This window comes from Lampetra fluviatilis, chromosome 12 (genome assembly GCF_964198595.1).
Source record: "Lampetra fluviatilis chromosome 12, kcLamFluv1.1, whole genome shotgun sequence".
Taxonomy (NCBI): Eukaryota; Metazoa; Chordata; class Hyperoartia; order Petromyzontiformes; family Petromyzontidae; genus Lampetra; species Lampetra fluviatilis.
The window spans coordinates 10894581-10912816 of NC_136286.1; the positions used below are offsets into that span (position 1 = coordinate 10894581).

Below are 18236 nucleotides of genomic sequence, written 5' to 3' on the forward strand. Positions count from 1 at the left end.
GTCACTCCCCTGGCGATCGATCCATCCCTATTGAATATGACTGCATTTGCAGGTGTAAGTCAACCTGATCTTGAGATGGAACTGGCCGATATAGCCGACAAAGATATATGGGTGTCCAAGTTCAAATGCTTGACCGCTACTCTTGAGGATGTTGCCCGTCAGAAGGCCATTCTGGCTCAGAATCATAAATGGAGTGATATTGAAAACCTTCCCAAACAGGACAAACTTGTATTCGAAACATGGAATGCCATCCCCAACACTTATATAAACATGAAAAAGTATGCATTTGGAGTCCTGTCGATCTTCGGCTCCACATATGTATGTGAGCAGGTCTTCTCTAACATGAACTATATTAAAAACAAACATCGATCACGCCTCACAGATGACAGCTTGCAAGCCTGTGTGAAAATGAAGGTGACGTCTTACAGCCCTGATGTGCAGACACTGTGCACTGAGGTTCAGGAGCAAAAATCCCATTAACCAGGTAATTTAGCTATTAATTTGCAAAAATATATTTTACATTGTTAAGTGAAAAAGTCCTTTTTTTATTCAGATTGACAGCTGACTGCACGATCCTGTATATAGCAATAAGGTAAGAAACAATATATGCAGTGTTATATTTGTTTTAATAGTTGCAATGGTTTTGCGGCTCCCAGTTTATTTTTTCCTTCGGAAACGGGTCCAAGTGGCTCTTTATGTCTTAAAGGTTGCAGACCCCTGCACTAGCGGGTTCCAGGAACTTCCCAATGAGGTCTTCCATGACCCTTGCCCCAGTTCCTTCGCCGTGCCGGCACACCCGTGTGTACGCTCAATGGCGTGTGCGCTGTCCACCGTAGTTTCCGCTGCTGGACAGCAGTTTCGGCAATGTCACTCCACACGGAGAGGGTTGCGAAGAGTCGAGTGCTGCATTGGAACACTCGAAACACGCTCACAGAGTGCACAATCTTCTTGGTTCTTTCGGTAAAGTCACATAGAAGGGAAATAATAAAAGAATAAAAATAAAACATAATAAAATACAATTCTCACAAGTTGTATTTTTATTATTTCCCTTCTACGTGACTTTACCGAAAGAACCAAGAAGATGAATCCCTGCAGTCACGAAAGCTTTAAATCGAAATAGAGCGCACAATGTTCACGCGCGTCCAAGCCCCATCTCCACTCGTTTGGGGACGCTGAATGGCGACTCATTTAACGGTCAAGTGACACTTCCGGCAGTGAACATCGGGCTGGCAATTCAGTGGCCAGGGATAAACGTTGGGCGTGAGTGTCACGGTGCAGGAAGGGTAGAGATGGGTGGGAGAGGTTAAAGTGATACTTGGAAAAAATAAAGACCGGAATTCTAGCAAAAAACGCCCAATGATGCTGGATGCAATTACCAGAGAAACGTCACAGTACTCAAATTGTAAACGTTGTGGATTTACTCTCCAACACACCGGGTGGGCTGACGTAGTAGCTAATTGCCACGTTTTGTTTACTTCACAAACCTTACGAATTGGCTGTGTCCGGTGGTGGCGAGTTAACGACACATTTATATTTCGATTTAAAGCTTTCGTGACTGCAGGGATTCATCTTCTTGGTTCTTTCGGTAAAGTCACGTAGAATGGAAATAATAAAAATGTTTTAGTTTTATTATTTTATTATTTCCATTCTACGTGAAATAATAAAAATAAAATTTTTATGTTTTATTTTTATTACTTTATTATTTCCATTCTACGTGACTTTACCGAAAGAACCAAGAAGACACATTTATATTTACGAGATCTAAAAAAAAAACGTTATGAATATTGGTAAAGCTTACGTGTTAAAGTGTACACAAAACCAAACAAGAAATGAAGAGCGACTCGGCATTATTTCTTACCAATAACAGGAAGCGGAAATCATGCAGCGTTGGTTAAAAAATGGGTAATAATTTCGGACCCAGGAACACATTCCTATTTTTCCCCCTAAGGTCTGTTACTATGCCTCAGTTTTACCCAACACAGCATTTTCCAGGAACGTAACCCCCGTGTTCGGCGAGGTTTTTGCTTTGTACTATGTGTAAGGAATATTTGTTTACATCGAGCATCAGATACAGGAAAGACATGATCTGCTGACCTATTTTTGTTTATGTTATCCACAACACTCAATAATATTGTGTTCTGCGCTATATAATCTTTATGTTGAACTAGGACCCATCTTATGAAGACAGGCTCCTTGCCTACAACATAATATAGTTCAGCAGCATTGATGCAACTGTAATAGCAGCCATAGAGGGTTCACGTGGGGATTGGCTTGCCGATCCTGCTTTGTAGCCAATAAGGGTTGAGATAGGGAGCATGGCCCCGGCGTGATCACGGCATGTCATCAGGAGTGATTGGCCTAGCCATTCGGGGCCCCAGCTAATGGGGAGCCGGATGAGAGGCGTGGTCCCGGGATTGACAGGGAACCATCGAGAATGGTCAAGGCTGTCCATGGACGATTGGCTGGGGGGACCACGTGACGAAGGGATTAAGAGAGAGTGAGAGAGAACGATCGAGAGCAGACTGGGGAACGACAAGAGCAGGGTCACGCGCGGACGGGGGCTCTGGATGCCACGTGCGTGGGGGGGACTTAGTGTGAAGTCTGTCCTCTCTCCGTTGTCTGCCAGCAACGGAGAGTGAGTGAGTAAAGTGTATTTGTGGAAGTGGAAATAAAAAGGACTGATTCCGAAGCCGTCTCAAGAAGGATTATTACACAACCAAGCCTGACGACTGATGAGAGACGATATGTTGATAAGTCAAAAGTTATCTTGCACTGAATCAATGCTGCCGACATCATGCACTCTCAAAACGCCTTTTGTCCTATGAGTTGCTTAATAAATACTTGGCTTTATGTGGATATATTGTTGGATTGTCCATTTAGCCATATTATTCTGTAGTTCAATCACAATTCACACAACACCCTCGACACGTGGCAGCCAACATGACCTGAAAGTAATACATCTTGTCTTAAATGTGATAACTGCATTGACATTCAAAACGTTGCAAATACATTCAGAATTAGAATATGTATTTACAACAATCCTTGTATTGAATTCCCTATCATGGAAACTCTTTCTCCAAGTAATTGGGAATACTTCAAGGTGCTGTTGTCATATTCGAGCTCTGAACTTTTGGGAAATTGCCATTTTTTGTCCCACGCTTTGTAGTGCTGCACTGTGGCGTCTGAGTCTGGCACATCTTTTCTCGTGAAACCAGAGTGAAAGGTCAGAACACCATGGACGGCGTGGAAGACGACCCTTGTTGGGCACAACAAAACCTTGGTAGGTGTATCGGCAGAATGGATGGGTGGCACCAGCTTCACAGTTTGCTTAAGTATATCCGTGCCCCTTAGTTCCATTCCAGGACCCAGATTCCACGTGTATGTTTCATTAACTGGGAATGTGTGCATCTTAAAGTAGTATGCTGCAACCTTGTCTTCTTCCAGCGCTTCCATCATGCTTGCCCAATTTGACCAATGCCTTGGTAGGATGATCTCATCAATGTCATTCACGGCAAGGTATTTTACTCTATACATGTTCCTGTACAAGCAGTCATTTATTGTAGCCATTTGTCCATAGTAATGAATGTCTCCTGGACTAATTGTTGGAATCCAACCTTTGGATGGGTTGAGGTGATGCTCTATGGGCCACTGCACAATGTCAATAAACCCAGTTTGGGCATAATGCTTGAGCACCTTCTCCATGCTTGGGCTTACACTCGTGTTGTACACGGTAACAATGCCGACTCCGAGAATGCGGTACATTTCCACGCTCTGGATGAACAGAAGGGAGTTGTTGAACTCTCCAAATAAGGTGGGGAGGCATACCCCAAAAGTGTGCTTGTGTGATGAATTACTCGGAGCGTAGACAGGGATGAGGAAATTCTCTCCGAGATGTGATGATTCATCAACAAGGGTCACGTGACTCGGGGAGGGAAGGTGTTTTGGAGCATCACAAATAAAATTATACACGGTGTACATGAAGCCAAAGTGACTGTTCAGCATTTCCACTTTTGAGGAAATCTGGACAATAGTGGGTAGGCCTCGATAGAACAGTTTACAGGATATGTGGATGTAGCTTTTGTCCCTTGGAGCAAGTGCAAAGACACGGACAAACACGTGGTCCTCAGTGCTGGTGTCAAAATATGCCGAGAAGGCAAGTGCATGGGTGCCTCCCACAGGGTGGAAAACATGATTTCTACCAATGTCCCACGGTGGATTTGGTCTCGTATTTAGTGACTTGTTAAACATCTGTAATACTTGTTTTGTGGCAATGAATATGCAGAATACTAAGAGCAATATGAACAAAAATGTGTTTTTCTTGGAGAGCGGAAATGCTGTCGTTCTGTACAATGGAAACCCCATGGTCTTGTAATGAAGTCTCCAGTCAGTGAGATTAACTCTGGCCTGCATTTACAGAAACAGAAATGGACATAGTTAACAAAATTCCTCATTTTGACCACAGACATTACCCCTAAAAGGCTTATATAAGTGTATGAAATGGACAAGGCTGTATGTTTTAAGTCAGTTTGTCCTCAAGTGCATAAACCAAGTCAATTCATACCCCCATGAGACCCACATCATCAGCCATAATCAGCACGCTGGATGAGGGCCTCTGCAAGCCATTGCCATCTCTTATGGTCTTCAGAATAAACAATCCACCTAGCTCCTGCACACGATTTGAATTAATCTTTCCATCTCCTTTGCAGACATGCTCTTCGGCACGTTCCTTCCCTTGACTATGTCACCGTTATTATCGTCCACCGGTCAATCCCTTCCAGTGATGTGTCCTGCCCAAGCCCACTCTTTAAACAGTCAAAATTACATCACAAACCTCCATATGTCACTCAATGTAATTGAAAGCATGCATCTCTCTTAAATTTAGTTTCTATATTTTTCTGAATCATGTTACAGCAGGTAATATGCATTAGCTACACACAATTGCTTCTTTAGGCACATTAATATGATTTGCAAAAGCACTCAAACTCGTTCTGTTCCACATGTTTATGTCAGCACTTTGATACAAATCTGCCTTAAATAACTGTTCAAGGTACAAAATATCCACGGTGATAAGGGGGACCAATATCGAGGATCCTTGTAAACTGTAGCATTATCGGCGATTTTACTCCTCTTATCCACTGGGTAAAAATTGACAAATAGGAAAAATTTAGTTCATGGCTCTTATCTGCAAGAATGTGAACAGCAGTAATGTAACATCCATACCACTATAATCCGTGCACTTGCTATGATCATGGTTTTTTTTTACTTGCAGATAACTGCGGCTATTTGGTGTCATTTGCCGTGCAATTTATCTTATCCACCTAAAACCCGCAAGTATTAGGAAACCACTTCACTATGCATTACGGGTAAAATAGTGGATAACCGCGGACAGAAATAGGGCAGCATTTAATGGTTTTCGCAGAGCCTACAGCTTCCACAATAGGGCTGTGGATAACAGTCATCCTGTATACAAATTCTGTTTTGTTTTTGTCTTGACAGACATCTTCAATTGTTCTACAAATTTGCTGTGTACGACCTTCGATTAGCTCGTGTGTGTCTTGTCTCTGTGAATGACGTGGCAAAAATGGTGTCACCTCATCTGATTTCCCTATTCATATGAACTTTGGTTATTTATTCATGTCATCTCTGTGAGTTTTAACTTTTCTTCAAATAGAGTGTGGACGGCAATCTTACCAGTTCTTGACGAGGTCTGTTTTACAAGTTCTTTGTTCTTATTTGCATATGTCTGCAATCATCTCATTGTTGTTCATGTTCTGAATGGCATGGAAACCTCTTGAAGCTGGACAACTTGGGGGGGGGAGAGAGATGGCAAAGAGCCTTTCCGGCTTCCTGTAAAATAATGCGGAATTATAACATTACATTGCGTATACGTGTATTTAACACCTACCACATGTATTTATCCATAATAGAGGTTTGTTTTGGGTTATATCGCGTAAATATATAAATGTGTCGTTAAAACCCGCCACCACCTGACACAGCCAACAAGTAAGGGTTGTCACGTAAACGGAACGTGACAATTCGTCACTAGTGCAGCACTCGTGTGTAGTGTATAGTGTAGTATACTAGTACAGCACTAGTGTATAGTGTAGTGTATAGTGTAGTGTACTAGTACAGCACACCGGTGTGTTGGAGAACCAAGTCACATTTACAATCTGAGTACGACGTTTCGCCAGTAATTACCACTAGCTTCATCAGGCGACAGCCAGATTGTAAAGTCTTACTGTTTCGTTCCTTATATAGAGGCGTAGATGTGATGACCACGCTTCTGCGCTCTTGTGCAAAGTGGGGGGTGGGGATTACTGAGTCAACGTACATGATGCATGTGCATTATGCGAGCCCTTTGATCTTGTCCTTCCTGTCTATTGTGTATTAAAATAAGCCGTACCAACGGTAATCCCTATTGAAGTATGCTGCCCTTTATAGGCAGTCATTTAAATAATGTATTATTTGATGATTCGCTTCCAAGCAGCACTAAGGCGGTAGCTATCCGAACGGTTAAAATACAAATTTCAATTTCGATTCTCTAATTAGTCATGGCCAGTAGTAGCTAGTTTTGCACGGATCATCAACATTATCAAAATCCATTGAATATCCTTGTTGGCACGAGTGTTCTGCTACTGACAGTTGTACTACTGGTTATTTTAATACACAATAGACAGGAATGACGAGATCAAAGGGCTCGCATAATGCGCTTGCATCATGTACGTTGACTCAGTAAACCACACCCCCCACTTTGCGCAAGAGCACAGAAGTGTGGTCACCACATCTACGCCTCGATATGAGTAACGAAACAGTAAGACTTCACAAATCTGGCTGTCGCCTGATGAAGCTAGTTGTGATTACTGGCGAAACGTCGTACTCAGTTTGTAAATGTTGTGGCTTGGTTCTCCAACACACCGGCGTGCTGTACTAGTGACAAATTGGCACGCTCTGTTTACATGACAACCCTTACTAGTTGGCTGTGTCGGGTGGTGACGGGTTTTAACGACAAATTTATATATTTACGCGATCTAACCCAAAAAAAACCTCTTATGGATATTGGTCGCGAATGCCTACGTGTTAAACCCACATGTATTTAATGTACTAAGAAAATCACAGCAATTACAATCTCATCAAATGTTTTATAACAATAAAAAAAATCAAGTGTACTGTGCAGTAATCCCTCGCTATTCACGAATTCTGGATTCGCGAGTTTTGGTATAGTATTTGCGAGTTACTAAATTAATGCTAATACTGGTAGGAACCACCTGGTTCCACCAGCCCACAAGGGATTATTGTGTCCGTCCGTCCGTCGTGCATCCAAAAATGGAAGGGGTGGGGCTGGATGGAGAGGGCAGGGAGGAAAGGGGCTGGGTGGGGAGGGTGGGGAGGGGCTGGGTGGGGCTTGGTGGGGGGTTGGAGGGGTGGGGCTGGGTGGGGAGGGTGGGGAGGGGCTGGGTGGGGGGTGGGAAGGTGCTGGGTGGGGAGGGGCTGGTCACCCCGTGGTGCCCTTATAAAACTCAACGTTTAACCTACTCACGCCGGCTTGTGCCCGCCCTCACAGTCGGGCATATTTGCGGAATACACCACGCCGCCGTTGACCCTGGCCATTGACCGAGCAACCCAACGTTCCTACCAGCTCCCTCCGCAGAAATGTGTTCATCTATTCGCGTATTCACGAGACCAGATCTTTGTCCGCAGTATAATCCCGTGTACCACGAATAGGGGTATACTTACTACCCTTGCAGATCCTCTGAACTTCGCTATTGTCCACATTAATGTTATACTTGCTTGTTAATTGCCCCCCCTTAATGATAGGTCTCAAAGCGTCCGATGCGTCTGTGACTTGCCTCTCATTCCATCTCCCGAGGAATCATCCTCCTGAATTCTTCACCATCACCACCGACCTCCGTAGTTGTCAATTCATAATCTCGACGATTACGAATCACGCTTTGTTCTTTATAATTTATTGTAGTATAATGAATTGTTATTACACATTTACCATCTCCCCCGCAGCCCCCCTACTCCTACGTTCACTCGTACCAGGAACGTAATCGCATTGTTTTGTGTTTCCAGTTCAACACGATTTCTGCATATTCGTGAATTCTGTAATTGGTGACCAGAGATGGTTTTTAACCCGTGGTGTTGTATCACCAGTGAACACTTACCACAAGCGTAGGGGTGGAGCGATGGACAGGCCCATTGTGATGCCAAGAGGCTGATTCTCAGGGCTTGAAGAGTTGGATTTTTGTTGTTATAGTATCAAAAAATATGTATGGCAATGAGAATTCCCCGAATGTAAAGGGGGGCAGAGATGTTGCCACCAATTCCATGATTTTTAAATCGATTCCTCGTCCTAACAATTACGAGACTCGATTCCGATTCTCTTTAAATACCCCCTCCAACATTTTTTTGTTATAACCACCTTTAATATTCCGAGTGTCTTATTGCTAGACGAATAACAGCGTGAACAATTAAAATAATTACGTTACGGGGGAAGGAAAAAAACTAATTATTAAAACTGTATATACACACACGTGTAGCATGTTTACATTGGTTATTAACAAATCGCGTTTGACCAACGAAGGCCACTGTAGTTGCAGGCGGCGTGGACGATTTGCTAAGAGCGGGGACAGTTAAAGGCGGTGGCTTTAAATAAAATTAAAACTCTGAACTATTTTGTTTTATTCCTTACCAGGTAAGGCTCGCTGAGCTATATAGCTCTATTTTTTTTGTCAGAAGCAACGACAGTGGCTTATAGTGTGGAAATTAACAGCAGCAAAATTACTCTTAAATCGCGTGATGCCGATTCCGAAATGCGAAGTTCAAGTTCATGTATTAGGTGTAGCCCTGTGAGCCATTCGGCTCTTGAATCGGGTGCAACCGCAACAAACAAAAAACAAAAACATGAACAAAAAACATCTTAAAGTGAATATGTGACTAAGTGCAAACAGAAAATCCAAGAAAATACAGCAAAATATTGCTGAATAAACACCGTACACCAACGCTGTGTGCAAAAATTCCAGTGGGTTGCAAGTCAAACAACAACAACCACAAGACCACTTAGATTAAGGCCATCAGTCTAACTCTGTAGTACAACAAACAAACATGGCTAAACCAATACCGCAGGACCCGAATAAAACCGTAGGACCCGAATAAAAATAAAAAATAAATCCACGCGACCATGTGGAGAGAGCGATAGAGACGCGAAAACTACAAATATACACCCATAGTGCAGATATTTGCATACCAGCTGAGGGAGTTATTTCTTATCTAGCTAACGCCTGGGCACCGTGGTTTTGGTGTCAAACTACCACCGTGTTCTTTTGAGTCTAGATATATTACAGTCCTTATTATTTGTTTCTTTCGGTTAAGTCACGTCTAAAGATGAAATAATAAATTAAATTAAATTAAATAATAAAGTTCTAAAAATTAAGATATTACAGTCCTGTTGGATGACGTTGAAACTAACGTGTGTGGTGGTGTATGAGTCAGTGTGGCGAGTTCATAGGATGAGTAATGGGCAAATTGTGGTATTAATGCAAATAAATGCGTGGACAATGTGCCACGAGGTGAGTGCTGGATTCAAGGTTTGCTGGAAAATAAATGAACACTTTATTCATATCATCAAGACGGGTAGTATTTTTTGGTGCTTCGCCAGTGGAAGGAATGGAAGAAAGGGAAAATACATTACAAATATCCACAACGGAGATGAATTTCAGCGTATACGAGCTTCTCTCCCACAGGTTAATTCAGTCGGTGTTGAGTATTACATCTTGTCACAGAGTGAGCGATGAGCTACCTGAGAATGTTAACTCGAATACTTTGGGTCAGCGGTTCCCAACCAGTGGTAGTGAGTGAAAAAATTGAATATAACATCATCACCACCAAGGAAATGTAGAATTTCAAATGACTAAGTAGCACGTGGTGGTCCGTGAAATGTTGGGTTGAAAAGGGGTTCGCACCCAACAAAAAGATTGAGGACCGCTGCTTGAGGCTGCCTACATTGAAAAGGTAACACATTAAAATAATAACCACAATTAACACAGAAATAACTTAAACTCAACAATGAATCACAACACCTATTTTTTTTTAAACCTAACCAATACACACGGTAACTATTTTGGCACTGACCACCGCACAGTCTCCAACTACATATTGCAGGACATAAAAGAGAGTAATTTTGACCTCATGACTTAATTAGTCATTTGTATCCGAATAAACACACATCGTGTCATTTCAATTCCAGGTTTGAGAACCCATTGTACGGTTGGTAGTGGACATTTCGTATGAAGGTTAGAATCAATTTCGAAAATTAACATCCACGGAATAGATTTATCTTGGATTGACTCCCCATCCCTACTTGGCGCTCAAGGGCGTTTTGCTATTGTCCGTCAACTAAATTATAAGAGCCTTTTAGAAGACCTGAATCAAAAAGTTATAGAAAGTGGACCCCCCCAGATGTGGGAATAAAAAGTTGATCCAGGGGATAAAAAGCTGATCCAACAGGTTTCCAAAAATTGTCGAACCCCCAAAAATAAATTATCCTTTATAGCGACACATACAATCAAGTTCACACATGATAATTGTTCAGACATGTTTCAGTCTGGCCTGGACTGGTGATAAACAGTAGTTGATCTTTTTGAACAGCACTGAGAAATCAGTACTAGCGAGTTAAATACTTCCACATACATTTTCATTCGTTTACATTTTCTCTTTGCGGCCATCTAAATTATAATCTGTTAACCCCCCCCCCCCCCCCCCAGTAGACCATGGCGCATCGAAAGAGGAGCTGATTGGTCCCCCCCAATTACCACAAAGTTACCACGCATAAACTTAATTTGGAGCTTTCGTGACTGCAGGAAATAATTATCTTTGGTTGACGTAAAGTCACGTCTGTGTGCTTATGTTTGTTCTCTCTCTATGTATCTCTGTGATATCTGTCTGCTTATATGTCTGTCTGTGTGTCTCTGGTTCTGTGTTTTGTCTCTCTCTCAAATTTAGCATTCTCAGGAAGAACGTAACCAACTAGGCGGGGTGTTGACTATTATGTTATCCGACTCTCTGTTGTATTACATTACATTTCTAAGTATACTAGATTTGTGTTTCTATTTCATTTATACCTGATGATGATTGCTTGTGTTGCAATCGAGACGTCGTATGCTAGTATTTAATTTATTATTTTATCTTTATACGTGACTTTACCACGCAAACCCACACACAAAGACCCCCCGTATAGCCTCAACAGATTGTTGGGGCGCGGAACACGTGTGGGTGGGTGGCCAACACCACGCCCCGGCCGCCTTTGTCTTATCAGTGGCGAGGGTTTTACACACCCCACCAAGTACTAATTTGAGGCTGGCTCGACCTAGGGGTGGCCCTGTACCGGTTTTGGATAATCGTCACCGCTGGTGTTGGTGGCCGTGAGCCGGAATCGAACTCGCAGCGCGCTAGCCGCTACCCCACCCCTCCCCACTCACACAGCCCCCCACCCCCCAAAGACAAAGATCCCCCGTGTAGCCTGCCACTGACTGTTGAGGCAAGTGCTGTTAGCCAGCAACACCTATGCAGGCCGGCACAGGAGAGGAGGTGTGGGTGGCCAACACCACGCCCGGCCGCCTTTGCCTCCTCCGGTGGCGACGTTTACTACACACCGCTACACCGGGTACTCCTTCGATGCTGAGTCGACCTAGGGGAGGTGGCCGTGAACGGGAATCGAACTCGGGTGTAGTGCAGCGGGCTAACCGCTGCACCACCGCTCCCCACTCACACCACGCCACTCCGATTCCCTTAGGGATGTGAACTCAGGTCGTAGCGGCGAAGAAAACACATCGGGCCTTCAGCTGATGTTGTACAAGAACGAGAGGGCATTTGGTGGTGCGAAAGGAGAAATATTTTTTTCAAGAGCGGCCAATGAATCGTACCTGGAGACACCGGGCAGCGAACACCTTGGAGGAAGATCGCATTCCACTCGTACGCCGCAAAAAAATATCCGTCGTCTCCTTTGTCGTTGTCGAGAAGTCTAATCATTGATACAGTACAGGACGAATTGTAAATGATCTCGCCGTCCCGCAGAGTGGATCGTGAATCATTTAACGCGGCGTGCACATTAGCAAGCCCTGGAAATCATTCCAACAAGAACGCCGATGCCATCAAGGGGCACGCGTGCCCCTGTGAACAGCAGACACGCACGAACTTCGAACAAGGCATTTGTAAAACGACGCGCTTTCACGAATGGCCACGCCGCAAGCTATCGGAAGCATAAACTCAACGCCGTCGCTACAAGTTGTGCGCAATTCGCAAGACACTTACGGATGGAGTTCTGCCAACGCGCGTGTTGAAACAGCGGTGGGGCAGGGCATGGGTGGAGATGCAGCGTAGCAAGCGATACACACGCGCGCGTATTAAATAATTGTCCGATGACAGCATCACAAACTCCGTACACACAGAGAGAGAGAGAGGAGTACTTACATGTTTATGCCACCGCCACACTGTGGGGCAATTGTAACAACACGAGGCGGAAATGTTGTGACCGTACGTCAATTAACGATCAGCGCGGACGGATATGTCGTGGTCTTTATTTGCTGCAATCAATGCCGTGGGGCGACATGTCCCCGTTGCTAATACAAAACACCAAACCTGATGTGGAATTAGATAAGATACTGCGTGGCAAGGAGAAGTGGTTTTATTGCAAGGCTGGTGGGAGCTGCTTGTGGGCAGCAACGCATCCGCTTGTTTCGCCACGAATTCAGCGCAGGGTTGGCTACGTGCCGGTGCTAAAGTGGTTCAACATACGCACACCGTGTCTACCCCATACGGTGTACCCCGTATTGTTGTACAGGGGAATTGAGATTTCGCGTCCATACGGCGTGGGGCTGTTTCAATAGGGGCAAAAAAAAGTCGATTTAAAGCTTTCGTGACTGCAGGGATTCATCTTCTTGGTTCTTTTGGTAAAGTCACGTAGAATGGAAATAATAAAATAATAAAATAATAAAAATAAAACATAAAATAATTCTCACGACGTTTCGGCCACAACGCAAGCAGCCGTCCTCAGGTGAAGAACAGGTCTGTCGAGAAGACAATCTGAATTATTATGTTTTATTTGTATTATTTCCATTCTACGTGACTTTACCGAAAGAACCAAGAAGGCAAAAAAAGTGTCTATTTGTTTGTATTTCTCTGCTTGTGATGGAACTTTGTAGAATGAACGTTGAGATCTATAAGGGCACGGGGTGGACAATAAGGTCTGAATTGGTCTGTGATAAGGTAGGACACTGATAAGGGGTTCACAGGTATGCATACGAAACGTGATGCAGTTGTAATGTGTTTTTTAAGAGTAGAATGCCTCCTCGCACGTTTCATTTCAAACAAATCAGAATCTGTGACTTCGTTTCATTAATGTTTAACCAGAGCCCTCGTGCAGTACTAAACGATCCCGAGCATATAAAGGGCATCAAGAAAAACGCATTTGAAAGTGGCATTTGTGGACATTAACACAGATTTCATAATTATTTACACTTGTGAGGACGTGTTTATGTTGGCACTGAAATGGTCCGCCCCCCCCAACAATCACTTTTCAGTTCTTGAAAAATGTTTATGAATCGTAGCACAGTTATCTCAAATATTGCACACACATTCTCAAAAGTATGCTAATATTCTCGCACTTAAAAATATGCTTGGGTGATATTTGTCTAACATGTACAGTACTAAAGACAAGGCAAGTGTGGCGCTTTTAGCTGTGATGAGGTGTAAACAGTAGTACAGTGGTCCAGATGTCTTGTGACCCCCATTTAATTCTCTAAAACTTAAAAAAATTTGCATGTAAAATTAATTTAAAACGGACATGAATATGCAAATGAAAATGTTCGAGTGGTCAATTAATTCGGGGTCACAAGATATCTGGACCACCCTCTACATGTACGGTTTTGACGAGTACACATCCACGGATTCTCCTAGTTAGCACAAAGTACCGCAAATGTTTTGGTTCTAATACACCAAAGTACGACAAAGGGCACCTCTGGCCTGCAGCCCCCCTTTCGCTCACCCTTCTTTAGCCCCCTCCACACCCCGCCTCTCCCACAAAGTACCGCAATTACCCCAGAGTTTATACTGCAGCGTTCCGCAAAGGCCCGATTGTCACACTGAATCCCACTAATGTACCACACAGTTCCCACAAAGGACCCCACTAATTAATACCACAGAGTACCCCCTCCCTCCCATCATCCGCGTACCTCCCCACCACCCACGTCTCTCCCTACCTCTCGGCACGCTCGCTGGCTGCTGGCTGCATGGGCTCTCTGCGAGCAATCGGAACGTGCGCTGGTCGACGCGTGGGGCGTCGTGGAGTGTGTCGTGGGGGTGGTCGGAGGGCGACATGGCATCGGTGCGCTGGGTCGGGGTGTGGGGGAACTGGGTAGGGGGAGGGAGAACTTTGCAATAATTTTGGCAGAAGCGGTAAACACAATTATTTTTCTCCAAAATTGCTCTCTGTAACGTGCGTTGGTATTCCTTCAGCGCCAGTGTTCTGGAATCCTCTGATGGAGACTGTCCACCTTTATGAATTGTAAGATTACCAATTCAACGTTAATGTTAGATGTCACAGGAAACTAATTCTGATGCAATTTGCTTACTGCCTTTGGCAATGCGTGCTCCGCTTACCGCCAGGGGCGCCAGTTCCTACTATGCGTCCCAAAACGAGACAGCCCTGGACAGTGGAACTCAGTGATTCTTCATTGCAGTGGGAAGTGGGGGGGGTCATTATTCGTGGCTATAACAAATGATGCAGATATGAGGTGTGCTCCGTGAGATGAATCGACAATAAATGTGGATGATACAATGGACATTACACTCGCCACCATCGCTTCTCAGTGACTCTTTTGCCGTTAACATTTTACGATTGTAAGAAGATTAGACCTGCGGATAGCACGAGTTATTCTGGATCTATTCGGAGCCACAGAGAAGAGGCATTTCGCTTTATACTGTATTTAAAAAAAATATTTGTTATTTCTAATTTTGTTCAAGCACTGCTGCCTCCGCAAATCTCAACTGACAACTGCAGTGTTACCCGCTGTCGCCAGCATACTACATACTGCAATGTAAAAGCTGTCACGCATCGTCAGACTGCTATTGCAATGGTGTAATATCTTCTGATGAAATATTTTGAAATAAGCATAGTAGAAGCTTTATTATTAGCGCATGTTTAGTTTGAATTGGAAACCTGCACTGACCAGCGTGGCGAAGTATGGTCAAACAACTCTTATAATCGACGTGGTGTGGCAAAGCCTGAGGAACTGCTGCAAAAGGCAATCGTATTGTAAATGATGTACTCTATATTAAAAGCTATAGGGAAATATGTCACATGCTGAACACTTGAATAAAGATGGGATCTTTCTAGACTGGGCAGGAACCTATATAAGACATTTCAGTTCGGTTTCACTGCTGCATACATTGCCTTTTATAAATTGTAACTTCAGTTCTAATGCTATTCTACTTTCCCTCTAGGTCCAGGTTGCAAGTGAATTACTTGAATTTGTGATATCAGTCGACCGCCTTTCCCCAAATGTTTAGACATTTGCCTATGCAACCGACACTGCACTATTTTCCTAAATAAATTAGCAAGAAGATATACAGTCAATTTCAGTGGTTTCATTCATGTCCTTGGCTGGCGTACAATAGCGGGTTTTCGTCAAGCCTCAAATGACATGACATTTAAAGAAGATGGCTTTTGACAGTAACCCAAGGCATGAGAAGATAAGAAAGGTTTTGACATGGACGTCAATTTCATCACAAGTGCCCTGTAGATGCAATGCTCAGTAAGGAACAGGGGGAAAAATATTACTCGGCAACCAAGAAGAGGCAAAAAAGACAATAGTTTATAATGAATGTCTTACTCAAATGAGCAATGGAAACTATATATGTGGAGCGTTCACTTCCACACTATGGGGCCCATTAGCTTGGCTAATGCCAACAACAATACATTTGATCACGTTTCTGTGTTACAGTTTCTTGCCGATTATGTTAGGATGGGTTTTTCACAATCATATGCTGAGTTTCAACACCTTTTCACGCATGGTTGAACGTAAAAAAAGCATTACAGTATATAGATATTTAGGTTCAGTTTTTGAGCCAATTGATTGTGTTTGTGGATGCTATGTGTATCTCCTCCATTCCCCCGTTCAACATTCTATTGGGGCAGTGGGTGAGGGTGAGTTCCATGGTTTCTGACAAAGAGCCTTTGTGCACATTTGTTATTCATTACACACTTGTGGGAACACAACACCTGACTACCCCACCCTATCTTGCTTTTCTTATTCCTCATTACGTCCCATATAGGCCCCTGCGTTCACAATCTATACTCATTACACCCCCCACCACCCCCCACGTGCTCAGTCACGTGCCACTCCTTTTACCTCCTGGCTCCCCTCCATTGGAATAAACTCTCACTCCACATCAAACAGACAACTTCGCTCACCATCATCATGGGACCTCCTTTGCCAGTACTAAAATATGAGAATAGGGTTTTCCCCTTTTATCTGGCAACAAAGCAGGTGTTAAGTTGTTAAAACACCAAACTGAAACTTTTTACAAGGAATCATGTCTGCATTAACCACAATACTTGTGGTCAAAATGTGTTGCCAAGTTCTTTCGGTAAAGTCACGTAGGTATCAAATAAAATAGATCACGACGTTTCGGGCGCAACATCTGATGACGGACGCTTTTGTAGCGCCCGAAACGTCGTGATCTATTTTAGTTGATACCTACGTGGCTTTACCGAAAGAACCAAAGAGTATGGATTCCTGCAGTCACGAAAGCTTCAAATCAAATCGAGTGTTGCCAAGTGTTGAGTTCGGCGCTGAAAGACTCTGGAGTAGCGCTGAAAGTTTTAGTCTACATTTACCCTGATGTTTTGAGTCGCTTGCAGAGTCAAGGACTGCGAGAAGTTGTTTGAGAGTTGTGAGAAGCTAAGAGGTGTGCGAATACGTTTGATGGGTTTTGGAGAGTGAGTGATGAGCAGCGGGCGAGCAGCTCACAGCAGGAGCCCTCTTGGGGGAAGGGCGAAGAGCGCCAAGGGTGCTCGCGCGAAACAAGCTGCTAAACGACCCGGGTGTTATGGTATATACGGTGTAAAGTCACGTAGGTAAAAAATAAAAAATAAAATTAATAAAAGTAAAATAAAAAATAAAATAAAAATCACGACGTTTCGGAGGCAACACAAGCTTCCGTCTTCAGGTGGAACCGTCACAGCACGATAGCTGTATCAAGTAAGAGAAATTCCAGGAAAACAGTCCTTGTATATATACTGGTTGAGGGTGGGAGGAGCCAAGGTAGGCCCTGAATATTATTTTTGTGAGGTTCGGTGCGGCTGAAGCACACTGTTAGGAATTAGCCTTTGTTGTGTAAACTAGGTGCGGCTGATGTAAAGGTGCGTGTTTTTACCTACGTGACTTTACCGAAAAAACCCAAGAATATGAATCATTGCAGTCACGAAAGCTTGAAATCTAAAAAAAAACGGTGCAAATCGAAGAGCAGAATAATCACGTGGGTTTAGTCTGTTTATCGATTAATTAGGAGCTGATTCGTAAGCAGCAACACCATCGTCAAACACTGGTAGAATGATAGCTTTAACAATTTGCATGCGTAATAGAATGTGAAAACAATGTTTCTATATTTTAAAAAATCCTTTATTTTTTTATTTTCTTAGAGATATGATCAATGTGGGATTGTAATGTACGTTTTGAAGCACTCAGTTTGTTCAATGATGTTGTTTCTGATATCAGTAATAGGTGCGGAGGATTAAACTGGATATATTCACTACGGGTGAACATTGCAAACAATAATCTCCACTTAAAGTGTTTTCAAACTTGAGAGCGTAACAAATTAGGAAACATTACAATCATTTTGTATCAGTTGAAAAAACAGCAGACAGCATTTAATTTTACCCAATCAGAACCTTGCTGTAAAACAACATTTTCTTTTGAAGTGTTGTATTTGATGATGAATGCTCTCAGAATTAGATTTTCTGAAATGATTTTGCCACTCTTCATGCCCACTGGTCGTTTAGTTTCTCAAATTTATTTTTAAACCCATAGGTTGCAATCCTTCTATAGAGGGCACGTAAAATTGTGTCCCAATTCAAGCAGTTTCCCCAATCAGTTGTATAAGTCCCCCCCCCCACGCTCCAGTCTATCAAAATAAATTAATTAATCAGGTTTACTTGTATGCGGTAAAAGGTGGATCAC

The 18236-nt window shown here is 43.3% G+C and overlaps 1 long non-coding RNA gene across 2 annotated transcripts; it reads right to left on the minus strand.

The window, feature by feature from the left end:
• Positions 1-12521, minus strand: LOC144935167 (uncharacterized). 2 transcript variants are annotated; one of them, XR_013637271.1, is made up of 4 exons: positions 12469-12521; positions 11922-12019; positions 5692-5847; positions 1-4404 (listed from the first exon to the last, which is right to left on the minus strand). It is a non-coding gene; the product is annotated as an uncharacterized LOC144935167 (long non-coding RNA). The 2 variants fall into 2 exon arrangements; XR_013637270.1 differs by lacking the exons at positions 11922-12019; positions 12469-12521 and adding an exon at positions 8166-8390.
• Positions 12522-18236: the final 5715 nt, after the last annotated feature.